This window comes from Balaenoptera physalus (assembly GCF_965194825.1).
Source record: "Balaenoptera physalus genome assembly, chromosome: 1".
In the NCBI taxonomy this organism is placed as follows: Eukaryota; Metazoa; Chordata; class Mammalia; order Artiodactyla; family Balaenopteridae; genus Balaenoptera; species Balaenoptera physalus.
This window is the reverse complement of record NC_138882.1, coordinates 51874294-51885602: the sequence shown is the minus strand read 5'-3', so window position 1 is coordinate 51885602 and position 11309 is coordinate 51874294. Positions and strand designations below refer to the sequence as shown.

Genomic DNA, 11309 nt, shown 5'->3' with positions numbered 1-11309 from the left:
ACATTTTATGTTAGGACATATAAGATTTCTATGAATTTCATATAATTTCTCAAATACTTATATACAAATACAACATAAAGAAGGCTTAATGTTACCTTTTATTTGACAATGCTTCCCATGTAATTTAATATACAAAATAAGCCTAATTAGTTTAATATCTCTCTTTGAGGTGCTTCAGGACAAAATCACTTTCTTTTCCCTTAACAAAATGCATTTCCATTCTTCTTATCTCCTTTTACTGAAAACACACATCTTATTTTCCTTGTATACTGAAATGCTTCCCTTATTACTTCTAGTAGCTTTAATTACACCTATGTTATAATTTTTAACCCTTAAAAAACCTTAATCTCTTGAGAAGCAGGTTATTGTAAACTGTCATATCAGCACTTCCTGATTGGTAAATCTGTGAACACATTTTATAACCTCTGGAAACGTACATTTTCTTATAACATTCTTCCCTCAATGTGGTATAAGACATAGGTCTAATAAATCCAAACATCTTTAGTTTTTCTTTAGTAAGAAAAGTAGGTAAACTTAGACTTGCTTAGCAATTAATGTTTCAGTATTTTATCTTAATGAGAAATGATCTGGATATTCAATGAATTCTCATCATTCAATTTAACTTAGCAAAACTCTAAAGTTTCAAGTTACCAAAAATTGGAGAAACTATTTTTAGGTAGACAGACCATAAAATATAATCATTCTTTTTTTAAAATTGAAGTATAGTTGATATACAACATTATATGTTATGGGTGTACAGTCTAGTGATTCACAATTTTTAAAGTTTATACTCTAGACCCTCTGCCTAGGATCTTTCCCTAGGTCCTCTTCACCTAGGAAATGTAACAGTATCCCTTTAAGAGTCCAAGTCTTACGATAACAGCTCAAATAAAAGTCATAGACTGTCACTCAATACAAGGAGATCTAGATATCAGGAAAAACTCACCAAAGCACCTGAAGGGTTCTGTGAAGCCAGGGGGGCTCAAGGGGCTGTGCTTGGTACCAAGGTGCTGGTCCAGCATAGACTCCAGGCAACCTCAGATGGGTTTTTCTGATATCCTGCCAACTATGCCAAGCAATGTTGATGGAAATAATCAATAAACAATCTGTAATAGGAATAGAAAAGAGTTTTATTTGAGCCAAACTGAAGACTATAGCCAAGGAGACAGACTCTCAGATAACTCTGGGGAATTGTTCCAGAGAAGCATGGTTTTCAGCAGTATTATATCTTATAAGAACAAAGAACATCAAACAAGGGATACATTCTTTCAAAGTTTCAAAAAAAACAGATCACCATGTACACAGTGAGTCAGTGTGGCCTTGGCACCTAGGAAGGGAGTCTTTATCATTGAAAGAATACCAGCATCGGTGTCCCAGGAAGGGAGGCATTTAATTTTTATTTTTAACATGCGCATTCTTTATTTATGGTCAATGCACCCTTTTTTTTTTAATAATTAAAGCAGATGTACAATGTATGTTTGATAGGCCACAAACAGGCTGTTTTAGTTAGCATAAAATTCAAGTTAATTTGTGTATAAGCTAGAATGATTTCCCCATACCTTAGTATGTAAAAATTTCTTCCATCAGTAGTTTGAATGAAAGAACCTATTTGAAAAAAATATATATATTGTCAGTGGAAGTATGTCTGTCATGGAATTTCAACCTATTGAATCAAAAAGTGATAATTTGGAAATCCGAATATTCCTATCTTTGCATTTAAGACTGTTTTAATGTGACTGCAACTTAACTTTTCAATCTAATCTTTCCCTCCTCCACTGTGTTCCTGAAACCATGGTTGATGTGAGAATGTCCAGAGGGTAAAAAGTCACAGAACGAACATGGTACATTTTCCCAGAGACTAGTGTTTACTTAAAGACTTTTTCTTAGAGATAGGGGTGGATGGGGAATGTGAACTTCTGCACAAATATGCTTTGTCAGATTTTTCATTTTGGGCATTATGGAGGATTAGGTGTCTAGAGAAACTCTCCTGGTATAGAACACCTAAAAATGTATATATATACATATATATATATAATCAAATGTTGGTGTTTGCTCTGGAGGCATCTGTCTACATGGATGGCCTAAAGCTTGAGTTATAACAGGTGCAGTGAGCAGGAGAGAAAACTAAAGACTTGTCCCCTTATGGTGGAAGATTGGATGGAAATCCCTACATGGATCTGAGAACCCCAAGGAGATACAGTACTTTACTTCAGCTTATAAACAAGGAAAAAAATACCACACAGAAGGATTTATCAGTGACTCTTGTCTGTCTCAACTTAAGTTTTGTTGGAGGAAAAACATGACTTTGGCGAAATTTCTGAACTATGCAAAAAACAAAATAAACAAAAGATTCCAACTAAAAATGTAGTTTAAAGTGGGCTTGGATTGCTACTTCTCCACCTGGCAGAAGTACCTTGCAGAGCGAATTCAGATACTCTCTGGGAAAATGCACTTTAAACCTAGGCCTCAGAGACACCCCAAGGAATATGAGCATGTGTATGGTAACTCTGTTTAACTTTTTGAGAAACTGCCAAACTGTTTTCCAAGGGGGCTACACCATTTTACCTCCCTACCAACAATATAGGAGGGTTCTAATTTCTCTGCATCCTCGCCAACACTTACTATTTGTCTTTTTTATTATAGCTACCCTAGTGGGTATGAAATAGTATCTCACTGTGGTTTTTTGTTTCTTTTTAATTAATTTATTTTATTTTATATATTTTTGGCTGTGTTGGGTCTTCGTTGCTGCATGCGGGCTTTCTCTAGTTGTGGTGAGCAGGGGCTACTCTTCATTGCAGTGCGTGGGCTTCTCATTGAGGTCGCTTCTCTTGTTGCAGAGCACAGGCTCTAGGCATGCGGGCTTCAGTAGTTGTGGCACACAGGCTCAGTAGTTGTGACTCACGGGCTCTAGAGTGCTTGCTCAGTAGTTGCGGTGCACAGGCTTAGTTGCTCCGTGGCATGTGGAATCTTCCTGGACCAGGACTTGAACCCATGCCCCCTGAATTGTCAGGCAGGTTCTTTATCACTGCGCCACTAGGGAAGTCCTTCTCATTGTGGTTTTGATTAGCATTTCCATAATGACTGATAACATTGAGCATCTTTTCATGTGCTATTGGCTATTAGGTCTTTGGAGAAATGTCTATTCAAATTCTTAGCCCACTTTAAAATTAGGGTTTTTATCTTTTTATTGTTGAATTAAGAGTTCTTTATATATTTTCAATACAAGTACTTTCGATAAAGTATAATTTGTCTATTTTTTCTACTGTTGCTTGTGCTTTGGATGTCATACCTTAGAAATCGTTGCCTAATGTAAAGTCACAGAGATTTAGGCCTATGTTTTTTTTCTAAGAGTTTTTTAGTTTTAGCTCTATTTTGAGGTTTTTTTTCTTTTTTGTACATGATCTGAGATAGATGTTTAACTTCATTCTTTTCCATCTGGTTGTCCAGTTGACTCAGCATCATTTGTTGAAAAAGACTATTCTTTCCCCATTTAAGTGACTTGCCACCCTTCTCAAAACCAATTTACCATAAATGTAGGTGTTTTTTTTTTCTGGACTCTCACTTCTATTCCATTGATCTATATGTCTAAACTTATACCATAATATCTTCTTGTTTTTTTTTATTGAGGAACAGTTGATTTACAATATTATTAACCTCAGGTGTACAACAGAGTGATTCACAATTTTATAATTATACTCTACCTATAGTTATTACAAAATATTGGCTATATTCCTTGTGCTGTATAATATATCCTTGTAGCTTATTTATTTTATACATAGTAGTCTGTAACTCTTAATCCACTACCCGTATCTTAACTCTACACCCTTCCCTCTCCCCACTGGTAACCACTAGTTTGTTCTCTATATTTGTGTCTGCTTATTTTTGTTATATTCATTCATTTATTTCTTAGATTAAGATACAGTGTTTATCTTTCTCTCTCTTACTTATTTTACTAAGCATAATACCCTCCAAGTCCAGTCATATCGTTGCAAACGTCAAAATTTCATTCTTTTTTATGGCTGAATAGTATTCCATTGAGCATATATATCACATCTTCTTTTTCCATTTTCTGTTGATGGACACTTAGGTTGCTCCCATACCTTGGCTATTGCAAATAATGCTGCTATGACATTGGGGTACATGTATCTTTTCAAGTTAATGTTTTCATTTTCTTTGGATATATACCCAGGAGTGGAATTACTGGATCATAAAGTAGTTCTATTTTTAGTTTTTTGAGGAACCTCCATATTATTTTCCCTAGTGGATGCACCAACTTACATTCCCACCAGCAGTGTACAAGTGTTCCCTTTTCTCCCCGTCCTCACCAACATTTGTCATTTGTGGTCTTTTTTTTTTTTTTTCCTGTGATAACTGCCAGTTTTATTCCTCTGGCTAAGAGATCCAGAGGTAATTTGAGGCTTACATTTTTTTTAATAGTTCTTTCATCAAGAATTTAGGTGCCCCCATTGCCCTTATAAGCTGGTTGCAAATTATTTGATTGACTCTTAATTATAAAAAAAAACTTTAATTCTTTTTGTGTGTGACGTGTTCATTAAAAAATACATATAAGCAAAAAGAAAAAAACTCACACCACACAGAAATAAGCACCGTTAAATTTTTGATATATATATGTATGTATACACACACACACGCACACACACACAATTTGAGAGTTTCTCCTACATATGTGAGCTGATACTAAATATGCTGCTTTGTTAGCTGTTATGTTTTACTTTACAATATGGAATGAACATATTTTCATGCATATGTGTGAAACTTCCCAATTGAAAAACAGACCTGGAGAATGTGTCAAAATACAAAATCCAGATGCTGTTAATAAGGACACTACCTAAAACAAAACTCCACCAGATGATTAAAAATAAAACAAAAGTCAAAGATACATCAGAAAATGCTAACAGAAAGAAAGCAGGGGCCAGATTTTAATATCAGACAAAAAAAAAAAAAAAAGAATTCAAGGCCTAAAGCACACAGGATGAGGATGGCTGCGTGAATGTCTTTGTTTCCAATGCATCATCACAAACTTGTTTCTTACTCTTCTTATCTCTTCCCTAAGCCTTTCCAACTCATCTACTCCTCGTATCATTTCTTCTGGGTCCAAATGTCTAACCGGAGTGTCCTCTTTATATCCCTGACCAGGCTGAGTCAGCCCTCCTCTAAGGTTTCCTTCTACTTCCGGGCTTACACCTTCTTCAGAAGGTTGAGGATTTCTTTCTGCCTCCTGTGGTACAGCTTCCATAGGGCAGTCTTCCTCAGCCTTTGGCATGTTCTGTGCTTTTCCTTCATTTTCTTCACAAGACTTTTGCATGTTGACTTTTGCATGCATTTTTCTCTTATTTCTTTTTTGAATAAATTAATCCTGCAGGGACCCAGGGGATTTTCCTCCCTCTTCCTTCACTCGATTTGGGTCACTTCCGAAAGACCAAGAGTCCTGAAAGGATCCGGGGCACTTTTCTTCTCCAGCAATAGGGAGCTGCCTGTGGTCTTTTTGATGATAGCCATTCTGACAGGTGTGAAATGATATCTCATTGTGGTTTTGATTTGCATTTTTCTGATGATTAGTGATGTTGGGCATCTTTTCATGTGCCTGTTGGCCATCTGTATGTCTTCTTTGAAAAATGTCTATTTAAGTCTTCTGGCCATTTTTTTAATCAGGTTGTTCATTTTTTGATATTGAGTTGTATGAGCTGTGTGTGTGTGTCCATGTGTGTGTATATATGTATACATATACATATATGATATTAACCCCTTATTCATCATATCATTTACAAATATTTTCTCCCATTCAGTAGATTCGTTTTTAATTTTGTCAATGGTTTCCTTTGCTGTGCAAAAGCTTTTAAGCTTAATTAGGTTCCGTTTGTTTATTTTTGCTTTTGTTTCCTTTGCCTTAGGAGGCAGATCCAAAAAAATATGGCTACAATTTATGTCAAAGAATATTCTGCCTATGTTCTCTTCTAGGAGTTTTATGGTTTCAGGTCTTGCATTTAGGTCTTTAATCCATTTTGAGTTTATTTTTGTATATGGTATGAGAAAATGTTCTCATTTCATTCGTTTACATGTAGCTGTCCAGTTTTCCCAGAACCACTTATTGGAGAGATTGTCTTTTCCCCATTGTATATTCTTGCCTCTTTTGTCATAGATTAATTGACCATAGTGTGTGAATTTTTTTCTGGCCCTCTATTCTGTTCCACTGATTTATGTGTCTGTTTTTGTGCCAGTGCCAAAATGGTTTTTTTTGTTTTTGTTTTTGGCTGCGTTGCTTCTTCATTGCCGTGTGCGGGCTTTCTCTAGTGGCGGCGAGCGGGGCCTACTCTTCATTGCGGTGCACGGGCTTCACGTTGCGGTGGCTTCTTTTGTTGTGGAGCAAGGGCTCTAGGTGCGTGGTCTTCAGTAGTTGCAGCACGTGGGCTCAGTAGCTGAGGCACGCGGGCCCTAGAGCACAGGCTCTGTAGTTGTGGCACACGGGCTTAGTTGCTCTGCGGCATGAGAGATCTTCCTGGACGAGGAATCGAACCTGTGTCCCCTGCATTGGCAGGCGGATTCTTAACCTCTGCGCCACCAGGGAAGTCCTGCCATACTGTTTTTCTTTGAATTTTACTTTATTTATTTACTTTTTATACAGCAGGTTCTTATTAGTTATCTATTTTATACATATTGGTGTATATATGTCAATCCCAATCTCCCAATTCATCCCACAACCACCACACACCCTTCCCCCACCATACTGTTTTGATTACTGTAGTTTTGTAGTATAATTTCAAGTCAGGGACGTGATTCCTCCAGCTCCATTCTTCTTTCTCAAGATTGTTTTTGCTATTTGGGGTCTTTTGTGTTTCCATACGAACTTTAAAATTACTTGTTTAGTTCTGTTAAAAACGTCTTTGGCACAGTGGTTAAGAATCTGCCTACCAATGCAGGGGACATGGGTTCTATCCCTGGTCCGGGAAGATCCCACATGCCGTGGAGCAACTAAGCCTGTGTGCCACAACTACTGAGCCTGCACTCTTGAGCCCATGCCCCACAACTACTGAGCCCACATGCCACAACTACTGAAGCCCACATGCTTAGAGCCTGTGCTCTGCAACAAGAGAAGCCACCGCATTGAGAAGCCCATGCACCGCAACAAAGAGTAGCCCCTGCTCAATGCAACTAGAGAAAGCCCATGCACAGCAACGAAGATCCAATGCAGCCATAAATAAATAAATAAATAAATAAATAAATAAATAAATAAAAATGTTAAAATGCCTTTGGTATTTTGATAGAGATTGCATTGAATCTGTAGACTGCCTTGCGTAGTACGATCATTTTAACAATATTACATCTTCCAGTCTGTGAACCCAGTGTATCTTTCTTTCTGCTTGTGTCATCTTCTATTTCTTTCATCAGTGTCTTATAGTTTTCTGAATACAGGTCTTTTGCCTCCTTGGGTAGGTTTATTCCTAGGTATTTTATTCTTTTTGATGCTATGGTAAATGGGATTGTTTTCTCAATTTCCATTAGTTAGTTCTTAGTGTATAGAAAAGCAACAGATTTCTGTATATTAATTTTGTGTCCTACAACTTCACCAAATTCATTAAAGAGCTCTAGTAGTATTTTGGTGGGGTCATTAGGATTTTCTAAGTGTAGTATCATATCATTTCAAACAATAACAGTTTTATTCCTCTTTTTCAATTTTGATTCCTTTTCTTTCTTTTCTTTTTTTTTTGTATGATTACTGTGGTTAGGACTTCCAATAATGTATTGAATAAAAGTGGCGAGAGTGGGCAACCTTGTCTTGTGGAACAAGGATGATCTTAGGGGAAATGCTTTTAGCTTTTCACCATTGAGTATGTTAACTGTGGGCTTATCATACATAGTCTTTATTATGTTGAGGTATGTTCCCTCTATAACCACTTTGATGAGAGTTTTTATCATAAACTGATGTTGAATTTTGTCAAAAGCTTTTTCTACATCTATTGAGATGATCATATGGTTTTTATTCTTCAATTTTTTAATATGGCATATCACATTGATTGATTTGTGGATACTGAACCATCCTTGCATCCCTAGGATAAATCCCCCTTGATCCTGGTGTGTGATCCCTTTAATGTATTGTTGGATTCAGTTTGCTAATACTTTGTTGAGGATTTTTGCATCTATGTTCATCAGTGATATTGGCCTGTAATTTTTGTGTGTGTGTATGTGTGATATCTTTGTCTGGTTTTGCTATCAGGATGGCCTTGTAGAATGAGTTTGGAAGTGTTCCCTCCTCTGCAATTTTTTGGAAGAGTTTGAGAAGGACAAATGTTAACTCTTCTCTAAATGTTTGATAGAATTTGCCTGTGAAGCCATCTGGTCCTGGACTTCTGTTTGTTGGGAGTTTTAAAATCACAGTTTCAGTGTCAGTACTTGTGATTGATCTGTTCATATTTTCTATTTCTTCCTGGTTAAGTCTTGGGAGATTGTACATTTCTACGGCTTTGTCCATTTCTTCTAGACTGTCCATTTTATTGGCATATAATTGTTCATAGTCTTTTATGATCCTTTGTAACCTTATGCCATAATATCTTTTATAACCTAATCTAATGACATTTGATCACTTCTGCCATGTTCTGTTGATTACACAGATTTACTCTGGTACAATATGAGAGGAATTACATAAGACTCTGAGTACCAGGAGGTGAGAATCATTTGGGGCCATCTTGGAGGCAAGGTACCACATAACAGTAACCATGTAATTATTATCTGGATGTATAAAAATGTATGCTTTTTGTAATTTAGTAATACAATCAGACTTCTAAATCTAATAAAGGCTAGTTTCAAAGTACTTACCCTAATCATCATGTTTAATGGCAAAACATTAAAAGCATTCTCTTTCAAACCAGGAAAAAGACAGAAATGCCCACTTTCCCCACTCTACTCACCATTGTATTATAGGCCTTAGCCAGTGTAATAAGGCAAGACAAGGAAAGAATTTGAAAGGAAGACATGACTCTGTAATGCTTTGGTGATGATATGATTCCTACATGAAAAACTGAGAAAGAATCTATGACAGTTAATGAGAGCAGTTAGTAAAACTTATAGATATAAGATTATACCAGCAGCAAAAAAGAACATTTATTTTAAAATGATAGCCTTACTGTAGCAACAAAAACTGTTAAATAATCTGGAAAAAACGTGCAAGATCTTAGTGCAGAAATTTATAAAAGCTTATTGAAAGACATTAAGGAAGACTAAATAAATAGGGAGATATAGCCTATTCTTGAATAAGAAAAATCAGGCAAGAGGGTCATGCCCTACTAGATTGAAAAACATCTTAACATTCAGCTGTAATTATTGAAACAATGTGGTATTGACAAAAAGATTAGTAAGTCAATGGAACTGACAAGAAAGCACAGAAACAGACCATGCTTTGGGAACTTGACATACAATAGAGTTTTCAGTTGAGAAAAGATGCTCTATTGGACCTATTTAAAGTTTTTTCCTCATATCAAACAAAAATAAATTCCACGTGGATGATTAAAGACTTAAATATGAAAAACAAAACTTGTAAAACTTCTAAAATAAATTACAGAAAACCTTCTTTGTGATCCCATGGTGAAAGAATTTAAGACAGAAAAAGGTGAAACCATAAAAGAAAATATTGCTACTTTCTGTCCATCAAAATACACTATAAAAAGAGTGGAAAATGCAATAAACAACCTAGAAGAGACTTGTATATAACTGACAAAGTATTAGTACTCATAATATGTTTAAATTCTACAGAGAAAATCTAATGGAAGTACAAGCAAAAGCCTTGATGTTATGAAAGAAAAAACACAAATGGCCACTAAATATATGAAAATGCTCAAAGTCCCTGGTAATCAGAGAAATTCAATCTAAAACTATAATCATATTTCATATGTGTACCGTACAGGCAAAACATAAAGGGTGATGAAGATGTAGAACAACAGGTACTTGCATTCACCACCAGTGAAAGTTGGTACAACAATTTTGGAAGACAATTTGGTATTTTTCTGGTGTTCTATTGCTGCATACAAGCCACCCCAAATTTAGTGACTTAAAATAACATTCCACAGTTTCTATGGGTCAGCAAATTGGAAGGGGCTTGGCTGGGCAGCTCTGGAATCATTCATTCAGTTCCAGTGGGTCATCTGGGAGTTGGGGCCACTAGGAACTGGCTGGAATCATTCTTCATGTTGTCTCAGCGTCCCTCCTTGGGACCTCTCCACTTGGGCAGCTAGACTGAGCTCATAGCATGGTGGCCTCAGGCCTCTGGTTGGTCAGAGTCCTTATAAGGAAGCTAAAGTCTTTTAGGAGCAAGTATTTGAGCTAACAAAATAGAAGGTGTATGGCCCTTTATGAACTAGCTTTGAAAGTCACACAGAGTAACTTCCGCCATTCTCTATTGACTGAAAGTTACAAAAGCTCACCCACTATCAAAGAAAGGGGACATAGACTCCACGTCTTGATGGGAGATATGTCAAAGTCACATTGTAAAAAGAGCATTTGGACGGAAGATATTTTTGTTGCTATCTTTAGAAAATATTATGTGCCATAGGCACTATTTACTAAAATTTAATTCATTCCTGGATATTTACCTTACAGAAATTCCTTCCCATATGCATCTGGAGACACAACACTTCGTAATTACAAAAAACTGAAAACAACATGGCCAGCAACACTGGAATGGATAAATATACAGCAATACTCTTCATAAGTGAAAGTGAATGAACTCTAACCACATATATTGATATGAAAGAATCACAAAAACAATGTGGAACTGAAAAGGCAAATTGTAGAATATATACATCATTTATATCAAGGTCACAAACAAGTAAAGCTATTTATACTACTTTATGTTATATTGTTTAGGAATATCTACATTTGTGGTAAACTAGTAAGTTATAGAGAAAAGCAAAGGAATGAGTAACATAAAATTCAGGATAGTGGTTTCCTGGAGGGAAAACAAGCAGAAGGAGAATAGTCTGGGAGGGGTATACTGGGAGCTTTAAGGTTCTGGGCTGTTTTATTTCTTAAGCTGAGTGGTAGTTACTTACTGTTCAGTTTAATAATAAACTATTAAGTTTTGAATTTGAATTAGGTTTGAAAACAGAACAGTTTAATAATAATATTTAAAATATATGTATATATTCGTGACAATTCTCACAAAATTCCAAAAATATGTATTTATATAAAGGGCTTTGCCACATGTATAATGAACCTCCTTTCCCAAGAAAGTATATTAGCCAAGTTCAGAAATAGGAAACTTGTTTTCTCCTCTGATAATAGACATTTGAAACATTATT

General features: G+C 36.0%; 1 pseudogene across 1 annotated transcript; it reads right to left on the bottom strand.

Moving 5' to 3' along the window:
• Window positions 1–4913: 4913 nt before the first annotated feature.
• LOC309662780 (transcription elongation factor A protein-like 8 pseudogene) lies at window positions 4914–8219 on the bottom strand (annotated as a pseudogene). Its single transcript has one exon. The product of its transcript is annotated as a transcription elongation factor A protein-like 8 pseudogene (transcript).
• Window positions 8220–11309: the final 3090 nt, after the last annotated feature.